Source organism: Heterodontus francisci, chromosome 2 (assembly GCF_036365525.1).
Source record: "Heterodontus francisci isolate sHetFra1 chromosome 2, sHetFra1.hap1, whole genome shotgun sequence".
NCBI lineage: Eukaryota > Metazoa > Chordata > Chondrichthyes > Heterodontiformes > Heterodontidae > Heterodontus > Heterodontus francisci.
In genome coordinates, this window is record NC_090372.1 from 81257592 (window position 1) to 81282194 (window position 24603).

Consider the following 24603-nt stretch of genomic DNA (forward strand, 5'->3'; position numbering starts at 1 on the left):
GGAGCAGTAAACAAACCACCAAGATCCTGTAATTTATAGGGAGAATTCTTGGGGTGGAAGTAACAGTCAAACAGGAGTGTTCTGTTCAGATTTAGTGTTTAAAGCATATGATCTCACATTCTGTTAAGATTTTAAGTTTAAAATATAAATGTCTCAAGTTGTAGTGTTAAGTTAGTAGTGCTTTGCTTTGTTTCACTCTTGTACAGTAATGTTTTTTGTTTAAAATGTGAAATCTTGTGGCATAATTCTTTCAGTAATAACTGGGAATTTGACTTTCTCTTTTTAAAAGTTAACGGTCGCTCAAGGGATCATAACACCATACAAATATGCACAGACATCAACTATCTTCGTTGGATGTGGAGATGCTTGCTTGTAATCTATAACTGTGTAAATAAATGCATATAAAAGTGTGTAAAAATTGGCTCTAGTTATATGCTTCACTAACTAGCTTTCTGGAAGAACATGGTAGGAGAGATGGCTGTCTGAAGGAGAAGGTTGAGAGCCAAGAAAAATCATTTTCAGACATAAAACTACAATCCTTGTGGCCATTGTGAATAATGGCAGAATGCAAGTGTAAATTGTCAGGGTTTGATTACCCTCTGATGTCTCAGAATCTGAACCATAAATCCCTACAAAAGAGGAAACAAGGCATGGCCTTGGTGTTGTTGCTTCCGACAAGAAATAAAATCTGAAGTATTTTGTGAGCTGGATGCCCATTGGTTGGAAAGTGATGAAGGTTTGGATCTTCTATTAGAGTTCATAAATGAAATTTACAAGAATGATGATCGATTAACTGCCTATGAGGCATGGTTCAACTTCAATAGAAAACAGATGGTCATTTCATGGAAGAATATATCATTCACTTTAACAGACTGTATAAATGATTGATGAAGTTCAATTTGGGGATCTCTGGATCAGTATTAGCATTTAAATTGCTGGATTGTGCTAAGGTGTCTCATATTGACAGGCTACAGGTTCCAGCGTACATCTCTAAATTTTCCCAGTTCTGATAAAAGTTCATCGACGTCAAACATTGGGCTGAACTTTTAAATGACTGCAAAGGCAAGAACAGAGGCGACAGGCCCGCAATTTCCCATTACTGGCCTGCATGCCACTTTGCTGGCATGGTCCTGCCTTGGGGCCACTTTTGAAGTGCCTGGCTTGGGTGATGCAGGCAGGGTGGTGGAAATGCCTATCAAGGAAATTAAATGGTCTTTGAAGGCCATACTCTGAGACCAACTGGAATTTTCCGGTCAGCTGATGGGCTCTCCGTGGCATCTGAAGCCTGGCTGATGCATAGAGGCAACCTCTTGGTGACAGACCTGGGGGCCAGAGTGTTAATCGTCTATCAATTATTTAATTATATGCAGGTGGAGAGTGTTAACTGGGGTCTAACTTGAGCACTTATAAGGAGATTCTTACTGAGACTGGTGGAGGGTTTGAATGAGGAACTACATGTTTGTAATCCTTTTATTCTATACAATAAATGTGAAACTAAGTAAAGATAGGCTCCAGCATTATCCTTCCACAACAAGCTTTCTGGAATTTAACATGGCAGCAGATGATGGTTGCCTAAAGCTGAAGGTTGGAAACTAGGGGTTTTTTTTTACAAAGAAAACTAAAATCTCACTGGCTATTGTGGAAAATATGGCACAAAGCAAGAGTAAGTTGTCAGGGTATGATTACCCTCTGATGTTCTCTAAGTCTGAACCATATGGCCAGTGAAGTGGATATGTGTACACAGGTTATGTCCCTACTAAAAAGGAAACAATGTATGGCCTTGGCGTTGTCACTCCTACCCAAAGTAAAATCAGAAGTAAAGTGTTTTGTGAACTGGATTCTGTCAGTTGGATACTGATGAAGGGTTGGATCTTCTGTTAGAATTCTTGAATGAATTTACAAGATGACCTATTGAATATGTATCAGCATTGTCAGACTTTAATATATTTTGGAAAACGGATGGTTATTCAATGGAAGAATATATCATTGACTTTAACAGACTGTATAGAAGGTTGAGGAAATTCAATTTGGAGATCCCTGGTTCAGTGCTAACATTTAAATTGCTAGATTGTGCTAGGGTGTCGCATATGTACAGGCTCTTGGTTCTGACTGGGGTTTGGTTTTTGGAAAAAAGATTCCCTGTTAGATCAGATGTCTGCTGCTTTAAAGAAATTCCTGGGGAAGCAGTTATTTCCGACAGCTCTGGTAGAACAAGCAGGGCATTCCGTGGTGACACAAAGAATGGAGGACTCAGTGTTCGCTGGATTTCAAAATGGTCCACATACTGGATGCAGACATAAGCACAATATAAGAATTAAAGACAGGAGGAATGAGGAGTGTCAGGTAAGCCCCCCACCTGCCAAGAATGAGGAAAACTAATTTTGCCACATGAACATTGATTTTAAACTGTTGATGGTGAAGAAATAACTTGCTTTAAAAAACAATTGGAGACTTTGGCTGGAGAGAGACATTAGCATATCAACAGACAGTACTTCAAAGGACAAAGGAGCTATTCTCTGCTCCAATTTAATTCACAATGGACTTTTGATTACCAGACATTGAAGGTGGAAAGGCTAGCATTCCAGGTTAACTGCTAAGATGACCAAATACACTAACAGACCAGTTTGGTCACATGACTGGCTGACTGTTGGAGTTTTTTAAATTTGAACTTCCAACAGGGATTTTGAACTCAGAAAGCTGTTTTCTCCTAGACTGAGAATACCTCTCTCCTGTCTGCTGTCATCTCGCTCTCACCAGCTTTGGAAACCATTGAAAACACTTGAACCCCAAGAGAGAAAAGTCTCCTACAGGAAACAAGGTTTAAGAAGAATACTGGGCCCCAACGAAAAGCAAGACTACTTACAAAAGGACTATAGTGAGCTCGAAGCACAGTAAATAAGAGACTCTTCTGATATTGCCTCAAATCTCTCTATTTTATTTTTCTTCTGCTCTTTTCTGTCCCTATTTGCATGTGTGTATCACATATGCATGCTAGAATATATCCGTAGGTGTTAACCATATTAGAGTTTAAGTTTAAGGTTTAATAAATTTCATATTTCTTCTTTAAAGCTAAGAAAGCCTGTTTATGCTAATTTCTTTGCTGTATAATTGGAAAGTGGTGAACAAGGATTCACCAAAAGGAGAGCTCAAAACACAGTGCATTTAAAATTAAACCCTGTTACAATAAGACCAGGTGAAGACAGTAAAAGACCCCTAGACACCATTCTCATCTGGTCGTAACAGGAGGGAAGCATCTTTAGCAGGTCTGACTGTTACAGTGGAAATCGGAAATGGACAGCAATCATAGGTGAATGAATCCCAGGAATGCCCAAGGAACAGTCAATAGATGCTCCAGGTGTGACTCAAAGTATCATTATGCAATGAACTGCCCTAAGCAAAGAGGCAGAGTCATCAAAATAACACACAACACAGAGTATTCTGACGTAGAAGAGGACGATCTGAATGAATTGTACTAGTCACAAGGAATTTTATTCCTGTGATGAATGTGTTAGTTGTGGATTCATTCAGCTGCGTTGTATTAGATAGTGCTTGCACATCAACAGTATGTGCAACAGATTGGTTACAATGTTATATGGATTCACTCAGTAGTGAGGATCAATGCAAGATTAAGGAGTATAAAAGTACTACCAGCTTTAGTCAGCTTGATGACAACATATTGAAGTCACTGAAGAGGGTAGTAATTCCATGTAAAAAAGCTGGAGTAAGCCACTTTATCAGTACTGTTGTAATCTCTAGTGAGATACCTTTATTGTTGAGTAAACTTTCAATGACAAAGGCATAAATGAAACTTAATATGGAGCATGATAAGGCAATTGTTTTTGGAAAGTCAGTGACTTTGTAGTTTACCCAGACTGGGCACTACTGTATCCCTTTAACACAACCTGATGTTTCTAGTTAGACTGTGAAAGAAGTATTAATGGCATCAGGCGATAAGAATCAGAGAGATAAACAGCAAATTGTCTTAATGTTACACTGACAATTCGCTCACCCTTCTTGTCAAAGATAAAAAATCCTGCAAAAGAATGCAGGTGTAGTTTATGAAGAGTATATGAGGATAATAGAAGCGATTAGTGAAAAGTGGGAAATCCATAAAAAGTATTGGAGGACGCTGTCACGATCTGTTGTAGGCCTTCCTTTGGCGCATGACTTTAATGAGATAGCTGCCATGTATTTAAAGGTATGGAACAAAGATGAGAACATTTTCATTCTACATTTTATAAACCTAGCAACTAGATTTAGTCTTTCTACAATAATAAATATTAAGTACAAAAGGGTGATTATAGATCAAATCTTGGAGAAATGGACTGGACTTCGGACACCAGCTAAGTTTCTGACTGATAATGGAGGGGAATTTGTCAATGACCAGTTCAGAGACATGTGTGAAAACATGACAATATGGTTGTTAATATAGAGGCTAAAAGCAATGGGCTCTGTGAAAGGAATCATACAGTGAATGATGAAATGCTGCATAAAATCTTAGCTGACCAACCAAGCTACAAGTTGATAACTGCCCTGGCATGGATGGTTCATGCAAAGAATTCACTTCAGATGGTTGGGGGCTATAGTCCCTATCAGTTGGTCTCTGGGTGGAATCCTAAATTGCCTTCTATACTGTGTGACAGTCCTCCTGTTCTAGAAGGTACTACAATTAATTACATTTTTTTCTGCACGTTTGAATGCTTTATATGCAGGGAGATGGGCTTTCATCAAGACTGACGTCTCTGAGAAAATTCGGAAATCTCTGAGGCCATCTGAGGTGGAATTTAATTCAGGAGATTTGGTGTATTATAAAAGAGAGGGTCATAGGGAATGGGAAGGCCCTGTGCTATGACCAAGGTGGGAGTAGCGCACTGTTAATTCAGTCCCACTGCTCCACAGGTCACAGCATTTTCGTAAAGTTTCCCACCCACCAGAAAAATAGCCAAATTAATCACTTTATTTATCCCCAGAATAAAGAACCCAAACCATGGTTCATTAAACAACAACAACATTAACTATTTATTAATAAACCAAGTTTTAAATGATAATGAGATGAATCTATGTATATGGAAAGATTTTATAACTCCTTAATCTTCCTAACTCTCATGCACACACATACATTCAATTACCAATGGTTAATGAGGAAAACAGGAATATTATTTTTCCAACAGTTTCTTAGGAATAATAAAATAACTGGGTTGTAACTTCTAGTAGTATTTTCATGGATCAGTGAGGTGTCCCAGAGTCAAATAGTCAGATGCCACTCAATGTCTCTCCAGGTGAAATTAATGAACAGTCTATGGTGGGTAGGCATTCAAGCCAGTACAACTAGAGCAGGCATAACACAGATCTTTCAGCAGCAGGTTGTAGCAACAGGTCTATTTAAATTTTAAAGTAGCAGTCCAACAGTAGAAACTTTCTTGAGAGTTCAGGAACAAAGAAGCCTTCTCCATAGACCACAACAACTACAGATCTCATTCTTGAGGCAGGGATTCTTGGCTGGAGGCAACAGCAACCTGCACAACTGAAACACAGTCTTCCTTTCTCCAAAGCAATGTTTCTCCACAGAATGTAGCAATTTCTCTTTTCTCTGGGTCTCTTCCTCTTTGATACAGGAATTATTTTTCAAGAGAGAGAGAGTTTTCTGGGCTGTATTCCTGGCCAGTTTCCTGCAGTAACTCTTTTAGCAGCTCACAGGTCCCCTGGTCTCTTTCACTGCCCAAATGAAACTGAAAGCCCCAACAATCCAAACCACAAGACTGTTGTAAATCTTTCTAGTTGCTTGGAAACTGGTCTTGCAGTCGCACTCTGCAAACACTAAGCCTCTGCAGTCATTATTCACAGAGTCTTTTTTCAGTCTTAAAGGCACACAGACCTCCTAGTTTTCTTTTTTGTTAAAAAAACACTTATGACACCTGTTAAGGTAACAGGTCATGATGGTAAGACAGTAGTTATCAAGCATGGAAATCAAACTGTTAAGGTTCATTCCTCACGATTAATCATGGTTGATTACAAAATCTCAGAATCTGAGCAGCTGACACAGGGAAACGAGGCACCTTGTACTTCAATTGATCATGTGTTTTGTGAGGAAGGTCCTGAAGAACAGAATGGGGTAAATGAAGGGTTGGATAGTAATGTGAGCGATCATGATGCTCAAGAAAGAGCTATTGCATACAAAGGACAATTTCCACAAGAAGGTACTTGTGTAACATATATTCCAGAGGGGTTTAATAAATGGAGAGATGCAGCAATTGTCAGACATGCAGAAAAATCTATTGGCAAGTTTATATTGGTTGTATGTTAAAGATGATGGCCAAGAAGCAAGGTCCATGGACAGGCAGTGCAAATGCTAATAGTGGGTTTGGAAGTGACTCTTGCATCAGGAAATGATCCTGCACTGGAAAAAGAGCCTTTGATAGTGCGTAAGGGAGATCTTCTAGCAGTAGTCCTGAAAGACATCAAAGTGCCGATAGAGGCCATAGTTTGAACAGATTCCACAATGAAACAAAGGCTAGAGAGCAGTCTTGGAATGGAAGTAGAAGCAGACATCCTCATGATCGTGAAGTTTTAGTGGATGCCAATAAACTTGAAGCTAAGCTAATAAGAGAAGCAAAACATAAGGAATTAGAGAGTTGGAGAGAGTTTGGTGCTTATTCTGAGATACCACATGGAGGACAGCCAGCCTTGTCACATAGATGAATTTGTACTAAAAAAGTTGTTCCTGATGGGACTTATAAGGCTAAAGTGAGGCTAGTTGCAAGGGGTTTTGAAGAGCGACTGGTTGATACCAATGTTAGGGTGGACTCTCCGACAACTGGAAAAGTAATCTTGAAAACCTTTTTAGCTCTTGTGACTACATATTCATGGGAGTGTAGATCCATTGACATAAAAGCTACATTTCTGCAGTGTGATATTTTTCAGAGAGAAGTATTTCTCAAACCACCTAAACAGTTAGCAGGTGCAGAAGAAAACTATGGAAACTGAACAAATGCGTCTATGGCCTTAATGATGCTTCCGGTGTGTGGTATTTCTTGGTGTGATCTGTTTTGTTGAAAATTGGTGTGTTCAACTAAAAGTAGATCCCATAATGTTCTATTGGTATCATAAAGGAAAACTTTTAGACATCTTCATGTTGATGACTTCTTATGGGATCGTACTACAGATTTTGAGAAATGTGTTAATAATATTAGAGTACAATTTAAAATTGGGAGACAGGCTTGTGGGGCTTTGAAATATATTGGTTTAAATGTCATTACAGAGTAGGTCTGAAATAACTTTAAATCAACAATAATATTTAGAGAGTGTTATTCCTATCCTGGTTAATTGTACTAGGTGCTCACAGAAAGATGATGTTATATATAAGTGACAGAGCAAATGTGAAGCTTGATTGTCAGTTAAACTGGTTGGGCACTCAGACTGGACCAGATGCTAGTTTTGATGTGTTGGCTTTAAGTACTATAATGAAACACCCAAAAGTTGAGAATATCTTAAGGGTAAATAAAACATTAATGTATTAAATCTGGAGAAATGCATACTTAAGTTTCCATCCTTAGTTGACCCAAAGAACATGAAACTAGTCATTTTTAGTGATGTTTAACATGTTAATCTTCCTGATGGGTATTCTAGTGCAACTAGTTTTGTAATATTCTTTATGGGTGAAGATGGGAATTGTTGTCCTTCAGATTGGGTAGCTAAGAAAATAAAAAAAGGTTTTTAGAAGTACTTTGGCTGCTGAAACATTAGCTGTTGTGGAGGCGGTAGATATGGGATTCTATTTCTCGAAATTGTAAGTGAGATTCAGTACAATGGGCATACCCATTAAATGATATGTAGATAATCATTCATTGTGAGATAATGCACATTCCACGAAAAGTGTGAGTGAGAAAAGTTTATGGATTGACCTTGATGGCTGGAAACAAATGCCGAAGAGAAAGAAAATGTAAAAAATTAAATGAGTTGATGCAATTCATCAACTGTCAGATTATTTTACAAAATGAAATACATGTATAAAGAAATTGTTAGGAGTCCCAGAGGATGTTGTATTGGAATGTAATGTTTTGTACAAAATATGGAGGCTTTTGATTTAATTTGTTTTGAAATTTTGGTTCTACATGTAACCTCTAATTTTTATTTAGAGTGAGAAGGGAATCTGTTAGTTGTATATTAATTGTGCTTACTTGCAGGCAGGTAGTAGGCTTTAATTAGTGATTCACTTGTGCCCTTATAAATACACGCGGACTGCAACTGTGGTTGTTGAGTTAGGAGGTGCCGGCTTGTAATCTGTAACTGTATAAATAAACACTTCTAAAAGTGTGTAAAGTTTGGCTCCAGTTATATCCTTCACCAACTGGCTTTCTGGAATAGAACAAGTATTCTTCATCTGATGAGTGTTCCAATGTAGAAGAAGAGGCAGATAAAGAGAAAGATGGGGTTCCCAACGCCAGACCAGCCACTCACATTGCTACTCAGGATGCCAGGGATGCCCTAATAGTTCAAAGGTTCAGTTGAGCACTCACACATCCCCCACCACTCCTCCATCCCCAAATTGCACAAGTAGAGCTGTAACCAATCATACATCCAGCAGTACTTCAAGGGATGGCTCATTAAATTGGGGTGCAACCTTTTCCCTTCCTGATTACATTGCTACTTCCATTTCACTTCATACAATGCACCCAGTTCCTTCAAATTTCATCTGTGCAGTGTTTTTTTAAGGTCAAGGTGAAGTCGAATCATATAGGTCTGCATCACACCCGCGCATGCACAGAGAAGTGAATCCCAGAAATAAAATTATAACGAGGCATCCCTGTTGAAATTGGACAATCTCACTTGTCCCACGATCTTCCACGTTTGTCGCCCACTATCACCACCTTGCTCAGATCCCAGCTCTGTGTTAATATTGGGGCCCTTGTATGCTATTGTGCTCAGGAGATAGAATTTTAAAAATCTTACAGCCATTTATTTTTGTGATATATACTTAGTTATATTAAAAACATCAAGATAAAACAAAACAGGTTATAAAGATTATAATAATATACAAATCATTATTGTATTAAATGGAGCCTGATTTTGTGGTAGAAATAATGGTAACAGCATTACCCTCTTTCACATGGGAATTGACAACAACTTCTGGTGACCACAGACACAGTTCAATGCGGAAATCTAGATATCATTGTCCAGGATGTCCTGCACCTCCAAAATTTGCGCTACAGTGGTATCTCACTGTCTGACTCACTACTGAAATACATTGAATGGTGTGAAGTTTCTGTACTTACTGCAGAGATAGGAACTATGGGTTTCATTTTGTAGTACCACTGCCGGGAGTGGTGGTGGCCATCCCCCACGGCACCTGCGCTGGCATGCTGCAGCAATTACACAGCAGGCGGCCACTGTACATATTGATGGTGGCCGCCCCCCACAATCACGTGGTGGGGGAGCAGCCTTGGCGACATCATTCATGGCATCACCTGTTGAAGGAGTAGGTGCTGGTGCCATTTTTAAAGTTTGCCAGCCTGCAAACAACACACCATAACACAGAATTCACCCCTTCCCCCCATACCCATCAGAGTGCAGAGTTCACCCTCCCCCCACCCCCAATACCTATCAGAGTGCAGATTCCACCCCTTTCCCAGTTTGGTGGCGCCAGCTTTCCCTGGACAGGAAAGTGAAGGTGCCGTATGTCATGCTGAAGATTGGGAACTGAAGGTAAGATCGCTGCGACTTATATTTTAATTCATGAAAAGATGTAATTTACATCTGCTAACTTGTGTCCCATTGCAGAGGGGCAGCGAGGCCATCACGGAGTTTCCCTGCTGCCGGGAAGATCAGGCCCGGCAATCCTGGAGTCGGGTTCTGTGGCGGCAACTGCTGCTTCAGTCTCCGTTCCTCCGCACTGGCCATGGAACCCGACGTCAGGCTGGGAACTAAATCCAGCCCTAAGTGTGCAAAAAACTTAGGCTTGTCCATTTCAGTGTAAGTGCACTTTTAATGATGTAGTAAATTTAATTATTGCCAAACTGACATTGAAAATTAACTTTTCATGCATGGAGTCTTGTTACTTCAGATTTAATTACTGTTGGAGATTTAAAGCAAGTAAAAAATGTAAATAAAACTTATCTTGTTCTTTCTTGTCTCTTATATAACTCTCTATTAATTCTATCTTTCTTTCCCTCATGTTTCACTTTTGGTATCTGACATTGAATAAAGTATTCCAATTGACACATCCTGGTTAGGTCAGTGTGATGCTTATGAAAGATTCTTCAATCTGATTGGTTAAGGAGATACACAGGTCCCAATAGTCTGGAGACACAGTGGCTGTCTAATTGCAGTAGCTTCCAATGCAAAATCCCAAATAGGTCAGCGGGCAAGTGCAAGTATAATTAACAGCTAGCACCATTCGTTCACTGCTGAGAGCAAATCCAGCCAATATACTTTAACAACAAAAGATTAATTTTGATGGGTTTTATAGATCTTCCACTTTCTAGCATCCTGAGTCAATGGCCTTAATATTAATTGCCCCCCCACCATTACTGCCACCACATGGCAAGAAGGAGAGGGTTGAGAGGGGTGGGCGGGGGCAGTGCTAATTAAAGACTTCGGTATGGGGAACTCTTCCCCAACAGGCCATGCATGAGACCACTGCTTTCTTTACGGTGGTGGATATCATGGTGTCCGAGTATTCCATTAAGGACAGGCGAGATACTTAATTAATATATTTAAATAGGACTCCCACAGTGGAATTGGGAACCTGATAAAATTCACTGCTGCTGCATGGCGATTTCCAAGTGTTGGGAAACCCGTACAGTGAAACGGAGGCAGAAACTGCCAGCTCAATAAGGTATGTATCTTTTACAGTGCTCTTTGTGGGCCAGGAGGAGCAGGAGTGCTCCCCCAACCCATCAAGGAATCCTTCAGCCTCCCCTCTGTTATTTACAGCCTCTCTCAATTCCAATTCACCCCTGCTGCAATTGCCAACTTCCCCACTCCAGCCCCAATGGCCTCTCTCTCTCCCTCCAGGCACCTTCCCTGCCCCCCGAAGACGTCAAGGCAGACCTTCCCATCTCCTGATTGCCAGGGACCCCATTCCCAAAGGTCCCCAGTTATAGCATCCCTTCACTGATTTTCCTTTGCTTTCACCAAGTGGTCAATTTTTAAAAAAATGATAGTGGCCCTGCTGTTAAGTTATTTGCTCATTTTTGGCATCCCCCACACTCCCTTGCTTCCTTCTACATATCAGGCCAATGTTTTCAGGAATTTTGAAAGAGCGTGCTTCATACTATAATTTTGCAACACTAGTTTCTGACACTGGAAGTCTTTAGCAAATCAAAGTATTCCAACGAGTAACAGAAATTAGCTACTGCCACATTTCAGTTAATTCCATAGGGTCCAGTGTTGTTACTTCCAATGTTTTCTTGGGCCTTGGGTTTCTAATTTATGGCAATTTCAATTTTTGTGCAAATCCAAAACACTAGTAATTAATTAATTGAGAAATAATCATTTCAATTATAAATATGGAAAAGTTTAACATGCTATTATCTCAAAATGAAAGATACAACTTCAGGTGAAGTAAAATTGAATTTAGAAATCTTGGTATTGTAATCTCTGTGGTTTCACCTTGGAGTTTACCATAACAAATGGGCTGAGAAATGTGATAAGGCCCGAAAATGGGCGCAAGGATCTCAGTTAACCAGTGCCCATTGCTTCTGATGCAAGCAGCATGAAAACATCATGCTAACTGCTCATTTAAGTGATTTCTGCATGCAGTCAGTGCTAAGCACACTGTCTGAAAGAGCGCACATAATGGCTAGCATCACTTAAAGCTAGCCTGCACTACTAATGGGGAAGGTGCATTCTGGCTGAAGCAGATGCTGGAACTGCTTGCAGAACAGAATGTGAGCAAGGAGAACACTGAATGATGGCACAGTATGGAAGAGAACAGAATCCTAGGATTTGGATGCCTTGGTCGAGGAGGTGAAAAGGAAGGAAGATGTCATCTATCTGCATGGCCCAGGAGGCCCTCCAGACAAACTCTCAGAAGGCCTTGGGAGCAGATAGCCGTGACAGTCAATGCCAGAAATCTAGCTCTGAGAACCTGCATGCACTGCCACAAGACGTTCAATGACCTCACGCAAATGGTCAAAGTCAGTGAATGCATCTTCAAATGCAACATCCCATTAAATGAGCCACTAGCCTCACACACTGCTCAATGCACCACACCATTCTCAATCACTAATCAGCAATGTCTATGAATTTTGTGCCCACAGTGGTGCTCCCAGCCATAAAGGGTCCTGCCTCGGCTAGCTGGAGTCAGCCCCCAGAGCAATTCTACAGTGCCAGGCCAATTAACAGCCCGACGCCGGGATCCCTGTTTCTTTAAAGACAGTGATCCCGCCTCCAAGAGCTGCCGGTCAATCACAAGGCTGGCAGCTCAGTAGTATTGGCAGCGACACCAAGAATGGTGGCTACTGCCGGTACTGCAATAGGCCTAGGGCTCAGGCCCAGCACTGGAGCCCGGATCCGAAGTAAGTGAGCCGGTTCACCACAGGCAGAATGGCAGGACCTGGCTAGGTGTGGGGGGAAGGTAGGCGATTAGCGCAGTGGGAGGTGGTTTCAGGTTGGTGCAGGTTTTCCCAGTGCGGGCCTTCCATGCGCCAGAGATTGCGCACAGAGTAGGGAATCCCCCGCCAAGCCTGCTGGGAGGTTGCCTCGTTTTACTAGGTGACTTCCCCATGTGGTGAAGGCCCCCGCAGCCCGCCCGCTGCTGGTTAAATCCCAGTGGTGGCAGGAAGAGGCCCTTAAATGGCCATTAATAGGCCTCTTAAGGACCTAATTGGCCTCTGGGCGGGAAGGCTGGCATTGCCCTAACCCGCCCCCAAAATAATTGCGTTGCCATGGGGAGGCAACAGGCACTCCGCCCCCTGCTTCCCATTGCAATTCTTTGGGCACATGCTTCCGAACCTGTCTTAGAAGGACCTTATGAATCAGGACTCAAATCTAACATTTGTATGCTTCACCTCAGACACCTGGGAATGCTGCAAGCCTCACAGCTTGCATGAGTTGTGCACTGGAGTTATAAGACAGCAGATAGCTCGTTAGCCAGTAGCTAACCCCTGGTTTCTCAAATGCAGTTGTCACAGCACATTGCTGCAGAGTGAAGGCATCATGACTGCTATCAGGATACTGGGCTTTGACCTGCGTGATGTGCTGAGCATGGTCCCACACCAGTGGAAAATTGAGGGAGTGGAATACCTTCTGGGTGCAGTATATCTCAGGATTTACATGAGGCACCTGCAAAGCCAAGTGTGTGCAATCAATGCCACCCTGCACCCACAGGGAAGCCTGCAATCATGGTGAAGCCACACCCTTACACTGCCTACTGCTCTCTGGCAAGAGAGAATGAGATGTATCCAGCTGTCCTTCCATACATAGCTTCAGTGACCTTCCATAGGTAACAGTGGACCATGAACTGGAAGATGTTGCCAATATGTTTGCTCCAGCCTAGAAGGTGCCCATGCATAAAGGTCCATGGCCACAATCACCTTCACAAGCAATGCCATCCTTGCCTTGCTCTGAGGTTATAGTTTTGAGACTTCTGCTGCAGATTTCAGTGAACACCTCCTTGGTGAAGCAAGGCATCTAATGCATTGTTCCTGGCTGAGGTTGAGAGAGGAGAATTGCTCCCTTGTCACTGGGTGGATATAGCCTCCTACTGAGGGCCATTCTCCCTACTGCACCCATGTCTGAGAGCAAGTAGTCTCAGCAGAATCCTTGAAGTCAGAAGCAAAATCTACACCACGTGCCACACCACTCCCTACAGACTTCAGCAACTTTAAATAGCTGTACAAACCATCAAAAATTTCTACTAACTCAGCTGAAGCTGGTAGAAATCAATCAGCAACTAACCTGAAAGTAGCTGATGATCTCTTTACATAGTCCTGGTAGGACATCCTTCCTACTGCTGAATGCATGTTCAGCTGTGCAAAGTTAAGAGAGGGCATTAGTTGGAGTGTTGAGGTCAAAAATGGCAGTACTGGTATCAAATCTGCATTATACACTGAATGGCGTCACAATCTGCCTACTCTGCATACTTCCAGTGCATATTCCCTGCACTCCTGGCAACACCCTTACTGATAAGTGGCTTCCAGCGTGGCCAGCACCAGACGTACGTACGTGTGCCGCGAGCGCCATTTTGGACCCAAGACAGCACCTTTAGTGCCAAAAGTACATGCACTATGGAACCAAATTTTGCGGCCATGATCTCCAAATATTCAAGGCACATATAGATTACTGTATAAATCAGAACTGATGATGCTGTGATTGCTCCAATAAGGCAATTCCCAAGAAACTGTTACTTTATTTCTGGCATACTGAATTTGTAATGTGGTATTATGATGATGGATTTATGATATGAATAAATATTGCCATTTAATTTATTTGCAATTCAACCTGTCAATTAAAAGTCATGAAATGGGAACACTAAGGGCTGGATTTTATTTGGGCGCCACGCTGCGTGGCGGTGGCCTTTAAACTCAGCGGGGTGCACACATTCAGCAGCTGCCAAGAAGCTCCCATGATATTTCGCGTGGGGGCTCATTTAAATAGTGGGGACAGAGCGCCTGCCCCCAATGAAATCTGGGAGTGGCCGCTGCATCCCCGGCAACAGCGTCTGGCACCACTGTGCAGGCGCCAGCGTCATTTTTAAAGAGCTTTAAGCCTTTACAAACAATTATAATTTTTAAAGGGAAAATATAATTTATTTTTCTTAAATATAAAAATGTGATGGAGGCCCTTCCCCAACATCCCCCAATGGTCATTTCAGACAATGAAATGACCATCAATTGATTTTCAAATACCCGAACTTTCCCCCCCAACCTTCAATCTTTTGCCCTTCAACTCCTTCCCACTATCCCCACATCCAACAAAAATTGATTTCCCTGCTCCTCCACACCTCCCGCTATGAAAGTTTGATTCCTCCCCCCTCCCCTCCAGATTCTCACCTCGGAACTCCGTGTGGAGTTCCGAAGACGCGCGAAGGCCGAATGGAGGCCGTAAAATTGGTGTGGAATGGCAGGCAAGTTATTTTGCATACATTTATTGCATTCTGTATATGGAGATGAAGGGTCCGCTGTCAGGCAGCGGTGGGGGTCCGCACCGAGGTCCCCCCGCCGCCCGTAACATGCGGCAGGCCCTTCTCGATGTTGCGGCTCAAGGCGGACCTCTCCCTGCAGAATTTTACCGGCCCCTGCACCGCGAGCCGCAGCGTCGAGGGACTGATAAAATTCAGCCCTAAATATTACTGCATGGAAAGGAATTCAGTAATGGATTCAAGGACGAATACGAAGTTTTCTAGGTTTGTTTTAAAAAGTTGTACCAATCACAAACCATTGAAATGAATGAAAATGGGAAGCAAGAATGAGCATAGAAATAAAACAAACCAGGCTATTGCCACTTTACAGAGAGAGCTGATGTTAAACTAATAGATGCTCAGTTTCCTCTGCTTTGCAACTGGAGTACTTTTATTTCTCAGGAGCAATGCAGAAGAAAAAGGGGTGGAAATATGTGGTGTGATATCCATCCCCTTTGCTTCATACAGACTTCTTGGTTTTTCATGGTAGAGTGGAGCACATGCACCTGGAGCTTGTAAAAGCATGTAAATGTAATGGTAATGAGGTGGCAGTGCATCACTAATGCATCCTGCCTCATTTTCTTGAGTCTCTGCTTTTATGAGGCCCAAATATAGCAGAGCTCAGAGCAAGTGGCTATCAATGCTTGTTCCCTGCCCCCTCAGATTGGGGGATCTGAGAGTGATCAGAATTGGGATTACAGGTCTTTTTTTTGGGTAACACCCCAAATGGACTCAAAGCCAGCAAATATTGCCTTGACCCTCTGACACTGAAAATGCTGGAATCAGCAGTGCTTATCAATGCATAGTTATTTATTCTGAATAATTTGATAATACATTAGCAGGCTAGGAAGATGAAATTTGAAAGCATCTTAGTAGATTCATGGATATTAGAGATACATGGAGTGGTTAAGAATAATGATCAGAAGCTATGTTGATCATCAGAGATATGCGAGTATCATCACAGAAAAATGTAGTGAAGGGAGGAAGGATAGAAGAATAGAAAAAAAGAGGATCAGAAACATAGAATGGAAGAAAAGGGAAAATAGAAATGTGCTGATGCCATCATCTATTATTTTTCTTAATGAATTAAACAAGTGATAAAAGCTACCTGATACCGTGCAATTTGAACACTGAGATGGAGGTACAACAGGAGGCCCTGGTTCAATATAAGGATTTAAGTGCTTGGTAAAAATCAAAAATAGACATTGATGTCTATTAACTTATTGTTAATTCTACTAGGTAAGAAGGCAGTCAGGCATATAAACTGGATGTATGTTACGACTGCTTAAAGAAATTTAGTCTATATAAAGCCCTTCTTTTTGCAATTTGGTAATTTATTCAATCTATTATAACTGTAATGTAAGAAACTAGCTTGAATAAATTTAAAAATAATTATTTTGGTCATTATTATCGTCAAAATTGAAACTTGACTCCCTGTTTCTTTCATTCTCAGCCATTACGAACTTCTGTCCTTGTTGCTGACGTCACATCTTTAATCAGTCTTAGTTATGTACACACACTGAAATATATATAGTTTAGATTTCATGAATAAAAAAGGACAGAAAAAGAAAAGCAGAGAAGAAAAAGGTATATTAAATGTTGTAATTATTCCAGAAACATGACCACATATGATGTCTGAGGTGCAAATTCTATCTGGAAAATTACTGTGGAGCAATCTTTTGAGGAGTCATTAGGTGTATTTCGATTCAGCTGCCTGTTATACATATTTCCCAAATTTCACAACAGATGGGTGGTCTGATACTGCCGATTTTACACTATCACCCTAAATCAAAATGATCTCCCATTGAGGTAGAAGTTCAACACATAGCCATTTGTTTTGTGCCTAAAAAATGGGCAGCCAGCATTTGAAAGTTGGTGTGTCGTGATGTGGGTGTGGGGATAACCGTGGCTGCCAAGGCCTACCTGTTGCAATATTCAGGCGGGTCTGTAAATGGGCAAGCAGCCCACCTGCCTCAAATGAGGCATAAAGCTGCCTAAATATGAAAATCAGGATCCTACACCAGTTGTAGGATCCCAATGGTGCACACTCCACCCAGTTTTAGGATGGCCTAACCAACGATCCTTAAAGAAACCAATAAAGGCCATTCAAAAGAAACAGCCGAGGAAATTTTGAGTTTTTAGAGTGTTCCTCTTGGGTCCAGATCAGCTGACTGTTACCCTGGGATCACTAAGAATGCAGCTATGAAAATGGGAAACACAGGAATCTTTTCCAACCTGGTAATTTTTGAATAATTTTGTGAAGATGTAACTCCAGTGTGGTGCACTGAAATGCTACGAAATGAAGATGCAATTAGATCTCTGTAAGTGAATTGACATGCAGACAGAAACATGAAGAGAATTAACAAAAATGAAAATTAAAAGAATGTGGAATCATGACCAAAATAACTTCTGTATTTTTAACAAAAAAATTACAATAATGTTTTGTCATTTCTGTTTGCCAAAATTTTTTCGCATGGTGCTACTAGAATTTGCAGTGCCTTCACAAATGTTTCAGGACCCACTGGTGGAGTGTATGAAGGAGTTGGCCTCAGCACAGAGAGAGAAAGAGAACAAGGCATAAAAGGAAAATTTTATTTTATGAAGCAAAAATCAAATCACTAACCATTTTAACCTTTTTTGAAACTGAAGTCAATGAAACCAGAAGCTGGCCTACATGCTCCAAAACTCTCATTATGGAAAATGTAAATATTAAACTAAAATTAAAAAATATCATACAACTCATTTAAAAAGAAGCAAACATTAGAAATTATGTTAAAGGCACCCCTCTAGCTCAGCCATGAGTACATCAATCTCTGTCAGCTGTTCTGTGATTTCTTCAATGCACTTCCCAGTCTTAAATTCAATTCCATCGATTACAATGCAATCTTCTTCGCCATCTGTGGAATCTTTCAGTTCTGTCTCTTCAGAAACTATAGCATTCCAGTTAGATGACTAAAAAAAATAGGAATTACACTGGTCAATAAAATCCTTCTGCACTCAAATCCTTCAGACCAATAAAAATGGCTCATTCATATCTGTTTGCAAGCAACTGAGACAATGGGTTGAATGTTACTGGCCCCCTGAAGTTGGGGGTCGTGGCGGGGTGGCCCAGAAATTGCCTCCTGGAGAGGACCGCCATGAGCATCAATGCTGGGAAGGCCCCCCCCCCCATATTACCAACGGCAATGAGGCCTTGTGGCGGTACCCCCCACCCACCCCCCCCACACCGCTGCTCTGCGACGGCAGCAGGATCTAAATATTTAAATTAATGACCTACCTTCTCCCATCGGCCATCACTCTGCAATATTCAGGTAGGTAGTTGGGACTCCGGCGCCTTCGGATCTCAGTTCGGAGATCAGAGATGGAATACTGGTTAGGGGGGGGGAGCAGGTACTTTTTCAGGGCGGAGGTGGGGGAAATGGGGTTAAACATTTTTGATTGGTCTAGGGGGTGGTGGGAAGGGGTAAAGTTCATAGTTTATAAACTCTGGGAGGGGGAAGGTTGGGATCGCAAGGTAAGTTTTTTTGGGAGGACAGGGCAAGTAATAAATTGTTTAGTCATTGGGTGGGCGGGAGAGGGGCTTGAATCTTTTAAAACATTTTTTAAATTGAATTCATAAGGCCCGTAAATTTTAAAAATAAAATTCAATGGAAGGGCTTGAAAATGGCGCTGGCACCCGCGCAGCGCCTGCCCGCTCCACGTCATCGGTGGGGGGGGGGCAGTCTGCCCCGGCCATGTAAATGAGCTGCCACATATAATATTGCGGCGGCTTCGCAAAGTAAAAGCCATGCGGCGAGCTAGTAAAATTCAGCCCAATGTAACTCAATTTCAAGCATATATAGTGTAAACATAGTAGATATTGTAATATTACTTGTTCCTTTGATATGTGAATTATGGTAAGACTCACAGGGCTACAAGTAATATCCAATGAAAATGTGGGTCTTTATTACAACTTAACTGGAACATATATATATATACACAAGCAGTTACTGCATGAGCCACTTCTAAACACATCCCACTCCATCGGGTTCCACCTATTGTGGGATGACCTTTAGAGTGGACCAACTAAAGAAGCTGTAAGTGAAGGTCACCGGAGGAAGTGATGTTGCATCACACATGCTCAGGGAGTTGTGGGTGATGCCTCCTCCTGAGGTCCCCAGCATCAAAGATGCCAGTCTTCAGCCAATCTGATTCATTCCACGTGATATCAAGAAATGGCTGAAGGCATTAGATACAGCAAAGGCCATGGGCCTTGACAACATTTTGGCAATAGTACTGAAGATTTGTGCTCCAGAACTAGCTGCGCCCCTAACCAAGCTGGTCCAGTACAGCTACAACACTGGCATCTACCCAACAATGTGGAAAATTGCCCAGGTATATCCTGTACACAAAAAGCAGGACAAATCAAACCCGACCAATTACTGCCCCATCAGTCTATTCTTGATCATCATCAGCATAGTGACGGAAGGGGTCATTGACAGTGCTATCAAATGGCACTAACCAGCAATAGCCTGCTCACACACGCTTAGTTTGGGTTCTGCCAGGGCCGCTCAGTGCCTGACCTCACTACAGCCTTGACCCATACATGGACAAAAGAGCTGAGCTCAAGAGGTGAGGTAAGAGTGACTGCTCTTGACATCAAGACAGCATTTGACCAAGTGTAGCATCACGGAGCCCTAGCAAAACTGGAGTCAATGGGAATTGGGAGAAATCTCTCCACTGCTTACAGCCGTGCCTAGCACAAAGGAAGATGGTTGTGGTTGTTGGAAGTCAATCATCTCAGTCCCAGGATCACTTACAGGAGTTCCTCAGGGTAGTGTCCTTGGCCCAACCATCTTCAGCTGCTTCATCACTGACCTTGCCTCAGAAATGGTGATGTTCGCTGATGATTGCACAATGTTCAGCACCATTTGTGACTCCTCGTATACTGAAGTTGCCTGTGTCCATATGCAGCAAGACCTGGACAACATTCAGGCTTGGGCTGATAATTGGCAAGTTACATTTTCACCACACAAGTCCCAGACAATGACATCTGAAACAAGAGAGAATTCAACCATCTCCCCTTGACATTCAATGGCATCTCCATCGCTGAATTCTCACTACCAACACCCTGGAAGTTACCTTTGACCAGAAACTGAATTGGACCAGCCATATAAGTACTGTGGCTGCAAAAGCAGGTCAGAGGCCGGGATTTCTGTGGTGAGTAACTCACCCCCTGATTCCCCAAAACCTGTCTGCCATCTACAAGGCACAAGTAAGGAGTGTGATGGAATACTCTCCACTTTCCTGGATGGGTGCAACTCCATCAACACTCAAGAAGCTTGACACTATCTAGGACAAAGCAGCCCACTTGATTGGCTCCTCAGTCACCACCTTCAATATTCACTACCTCTGATGCACAGTGGCAGCAGTGCGTACAATCTATAACGTGCACTGCAGCAACTCACCAAGGCTCCTTTGAGAGCATCTTCCAAATCCATGACCTCTACCCCCCAGAAGGACAAGGGCAGAAGATGCTTGGGAACATCACCCCTCCAGTTCCCCTCCAAGCCAGATATACTTCTGTCTAAACAAGGGAAATGAAGGCATTGTAGGACAGGCAAGCAGGAGCAGAATTAGCTCAATTGCGAGTAGGATAGAAGGTCAGAGCCCTCAATCATGCGTCAGGAATTTGGTATCCTGGAGGGTTTGCTGGGAAATACAACCAGCCCAGATCATACGAGGTCCAGACACCCAATGGTGCGATTCTCAGACGAAACCAAAGTCAACTCTGAGAGCTGTATGACAACATTACACGTGACAATTCTGTGGTATTGTGGGCATGCTCAAAGACAAAGTCTGAAGATGAATGTAAGAGGCTGCGAGCACAGAGGAAGAAGACGTCAACCAGAATTCTGAGTCACCAGAGTCTCAGAGGAGTCGGCAAGACGAGCTCCGCTCTGGGAAGAGGTTCACAATAACAAGATCGGGACGAATAAGCAAACCTCCTCTATATTTTTGAGAGTGTTAAATTTACTTAGCTGTAAATAATGTTTTGTTTTACTCTTGTATAGTTAGTCTGAACCGCAACATCACTGTATATTGCACATATGTTTTCATCTTTAGAAAAGAAGGGGATGTTGTGGGACACCCCTAAGAGCGGACCACCTTAGGAAGCTGAAAGTGTAGGTCACTGGAGGAAGTGATGTCACGTCGCACAGGACCAGGGGTTGTGGGTGTGGCCCGACAGAATGGGATGTGTTTTGATGTGGCTTATGCAGTAACCTTTGTATATATATGTTCTAGTTAGGTTATAATAAAAACCCATGTTTTCTTTGGACATTACTTGTACTCCTGTGAGGTTTACAAAAGATCACATGCCAAAGGAACAAGTATATTACAACACCTACAACTCCCTGGTTATGTGTAACACGACATCACTTCCTCTGGTGACCTTCACTTATAGCTCTTAAGGTGTCCACTCTTAAGGTTGTCCCACAACACCCTCCTTTTTCCAAAGATAAGAAGATAGGTACAATATACAATGATGTTGTGGTACAGGCTAACGTTACATGATAAAAGAAAACACATTTTTCGAGTAACTAAGTTTAACACTCTCTAAAACATAGAGGAGGTTTAATTATTTGCCTTGATCTTGTTATCGTACACCTCTTCCCAGACCTAAGCTAGTCTTGATGACTCTTCTGAGATTCTGGTGACTCAGAACTCTGGTTGGCATGTTCTTCCTCTGTGCTTGTAGCCTCTGTACATTCATCTTCAGACTTTGTCTTGGAAAGCGTCCTCAATGTCACAGAGTTGTCACATGTAGTGTTGTCGTACAGCTCTCGGAGTTGACTTTGGTTCCGTCTGAGAATCGCACCATTGTGTGTCTGGACCACTTACAATCTGGGCTGGTCACATATCCTAGCAACCTCTGCAGGATCCCACATTCCCGATGGATGACTGAGAACTCTGGCCTTCTGTCCTAATCATAATCGAGTGAATTCACGTCCTGCTTTCCTGTCGTACGATGCCTTCATCCTGCCTAGCTTAGAAAGCTTAGCAAAATGATGACTGGCAACATCACCAATGCCAACAATCACTCTGGCCTCCAGGTACTTGCTGCAATGAACTGAAGACTGAGGAGAGACTCCCGGTCAAATTGTCTCTTTGTGTCAAGACTCCAAGCCTTTGTGTCGTCCTTTACATGGACTGACCCGATATACTCGCCCTGGATATTTTCTACCATCTTTGGTGTGTTACTGACATCATGTATTGTGATAATTTGTAGAGCTCGGCATACTGGAAGTCCTGCAACAGCTGGTCCAGTTGTGTCTACAATATAAAACATTTATGGTAGGCATTCGAAGCTCCCATAGCTGCACTGTAAGGTTATTGTTCCAAGCCTAGCTGTGGTGGGTCGTACCATAGATTTCCATTTCTTTAGATACATGTCCTTCAGTATACAGATGGGCCGAATATTTGCACTTGCTCCAGTGTCAAATTTTACTCTGAACTTATGCCTGCCACTCTTCTGTGGACATACAATCCCATCAAGGTGAGCGCCTCAGATTATGTAATGGCATTGACAAGTTGATCCAAGTTAACGATATGAAATGCTTGCTTGCTGTTCGCACAAGTGTACTCTTCATCTGTGCCCTTCTGACAATCTGTGTCTCTGCTGACCTTGTGTGCTTGCTTGGACTTTTGTTCTGTGTTGGCATACCTATTGTTGCATTTGCCATCGTGTCTTGCAGACATTCTCACTCCATATGATCTGCCACCATTTCTGTGCCTGAGCTAAGCGTTCTGCACTGCCATGCTCAATGTCTTCACATGCCACAAGCTTTGCACAGGTCTTGGTACACTGGACAACTGTGAATTATATGAGTCAGACTACATTTGCGACAATGCTTAACAGACCTCTGAGCCTTGGCTACCACACCAATTGACGTAGCCACCCGCAACACTTGTAACTTTTGGTGCCCAGCCATGATGGCTTCAAATTTCATTCCATCATTAAGTAGTGCATCTATGCTGTGCCCTTACTACTTTTCTAGCTGGTCATTTGAAAGGCCTGTATTGGGATAGATATGATTACTAGCTCTATAACTTGTTCTGGCAAAGTCTTGGCATCTTGCAACAAACTGGTCAATGGACTCATCTTGCCTTTGCCGATAGGATTAGAATAGATAGGCACTTGATGGCCGGCCCGGACACGATGGGCCGAAGGGCCTGTTGCTGTACTGTATAACTCTATGACTCTATGACTCTATGATAGGTCATAAGCTCAAGCCTTTGATTGCCTTCACATCAGAAGACCTCAATCGCCAGGAATGTAAAATGCAAAAAACGTACTTAATTATTTTATTCTAAAGGGACAGCTAAGTTTTTTTTATTAAATCTCTACCTTTAAAACTGGACCACTGTTTTTTTTTAATGTATGTGCGTGAATGTCAGAGTTAGATTATATTAAGTAATTATAAGATCTTTAGGCATAGGTTTATCTTAATAGTGTTTAAGATATCGTTTTTTAAAAATAAATAGTTAATTCGTTGTTGTCTAAAGATACCTGGTTGCGTCTCTTTCATTCTGGGAGTACTAAAGTATTTAATTTGGTAGTTTTTCCGATTTTGGTAAAAAATTATAAATATGCTGTGACCTGTGAGTGACCGGACTGAATTAACAGTGCATTGCTCCCGCCACAGTCGTAACATATTTAATTGGGCGCTTCGTCCAGGATCAGAATCACATTTAATTGGGGGCTCTCGTCCATGATCAGGATCATTTTTAATTAGGCAGCTCGCGTCTGGGATCAGAATCAGACTAATAAGGGAAGCTCGTGTTTGGAATCATATTAATTACTTGTCTCTGGGGTAACACATAAATTGAGGTCTTGAGTCTGGCATCATATTAATTGCTCTTGTGTCTGGAATCATATTAATTAGAAACTCGATTGTTGGGATCCAATTCTAACGCCAATTACGAAAATAAAAGGAACCAAGTTTCTTGTATAATAAGGTACAGTCTAAACCATTGTAATGGCATTATCAGTTGAAGCAGAGTTTCTGGGTAAGGCAAATGTATCCCTCAGTGTCTTGATAATGTTACGACTAGGCGAGATAGGGGTTCGCTCCCAACATTTTCCTGGTTTAACCGTAACAGTGTTTAATTTTAAAAACACTGTGTTTCAGCTCCCCCTCAGTGAATCCTTGTTCACTGCTTTCCAATTGTAAGGCAAAGAAATCAGACAGGTTTTCTTATATTTAAGCAAGAAAGGTGGAAGTGTATTCATCTTAAACTCTAATTTGGTTAACGACTACGAGTATGCAACGCAACCACGCTAGCATGCATACTCGATAAACACACACGCAGATAGAGACAGAAAAAGTAGAAGGAATAAAGGGGAAAAGTTTGAGGCAATATCTGGATTGTGGTTACAGTCCTTTGAGTTTGATGTTGAGTGTTTGGTTGCCGGGAAGTTTTGTTGTTCGTTGCGGCCC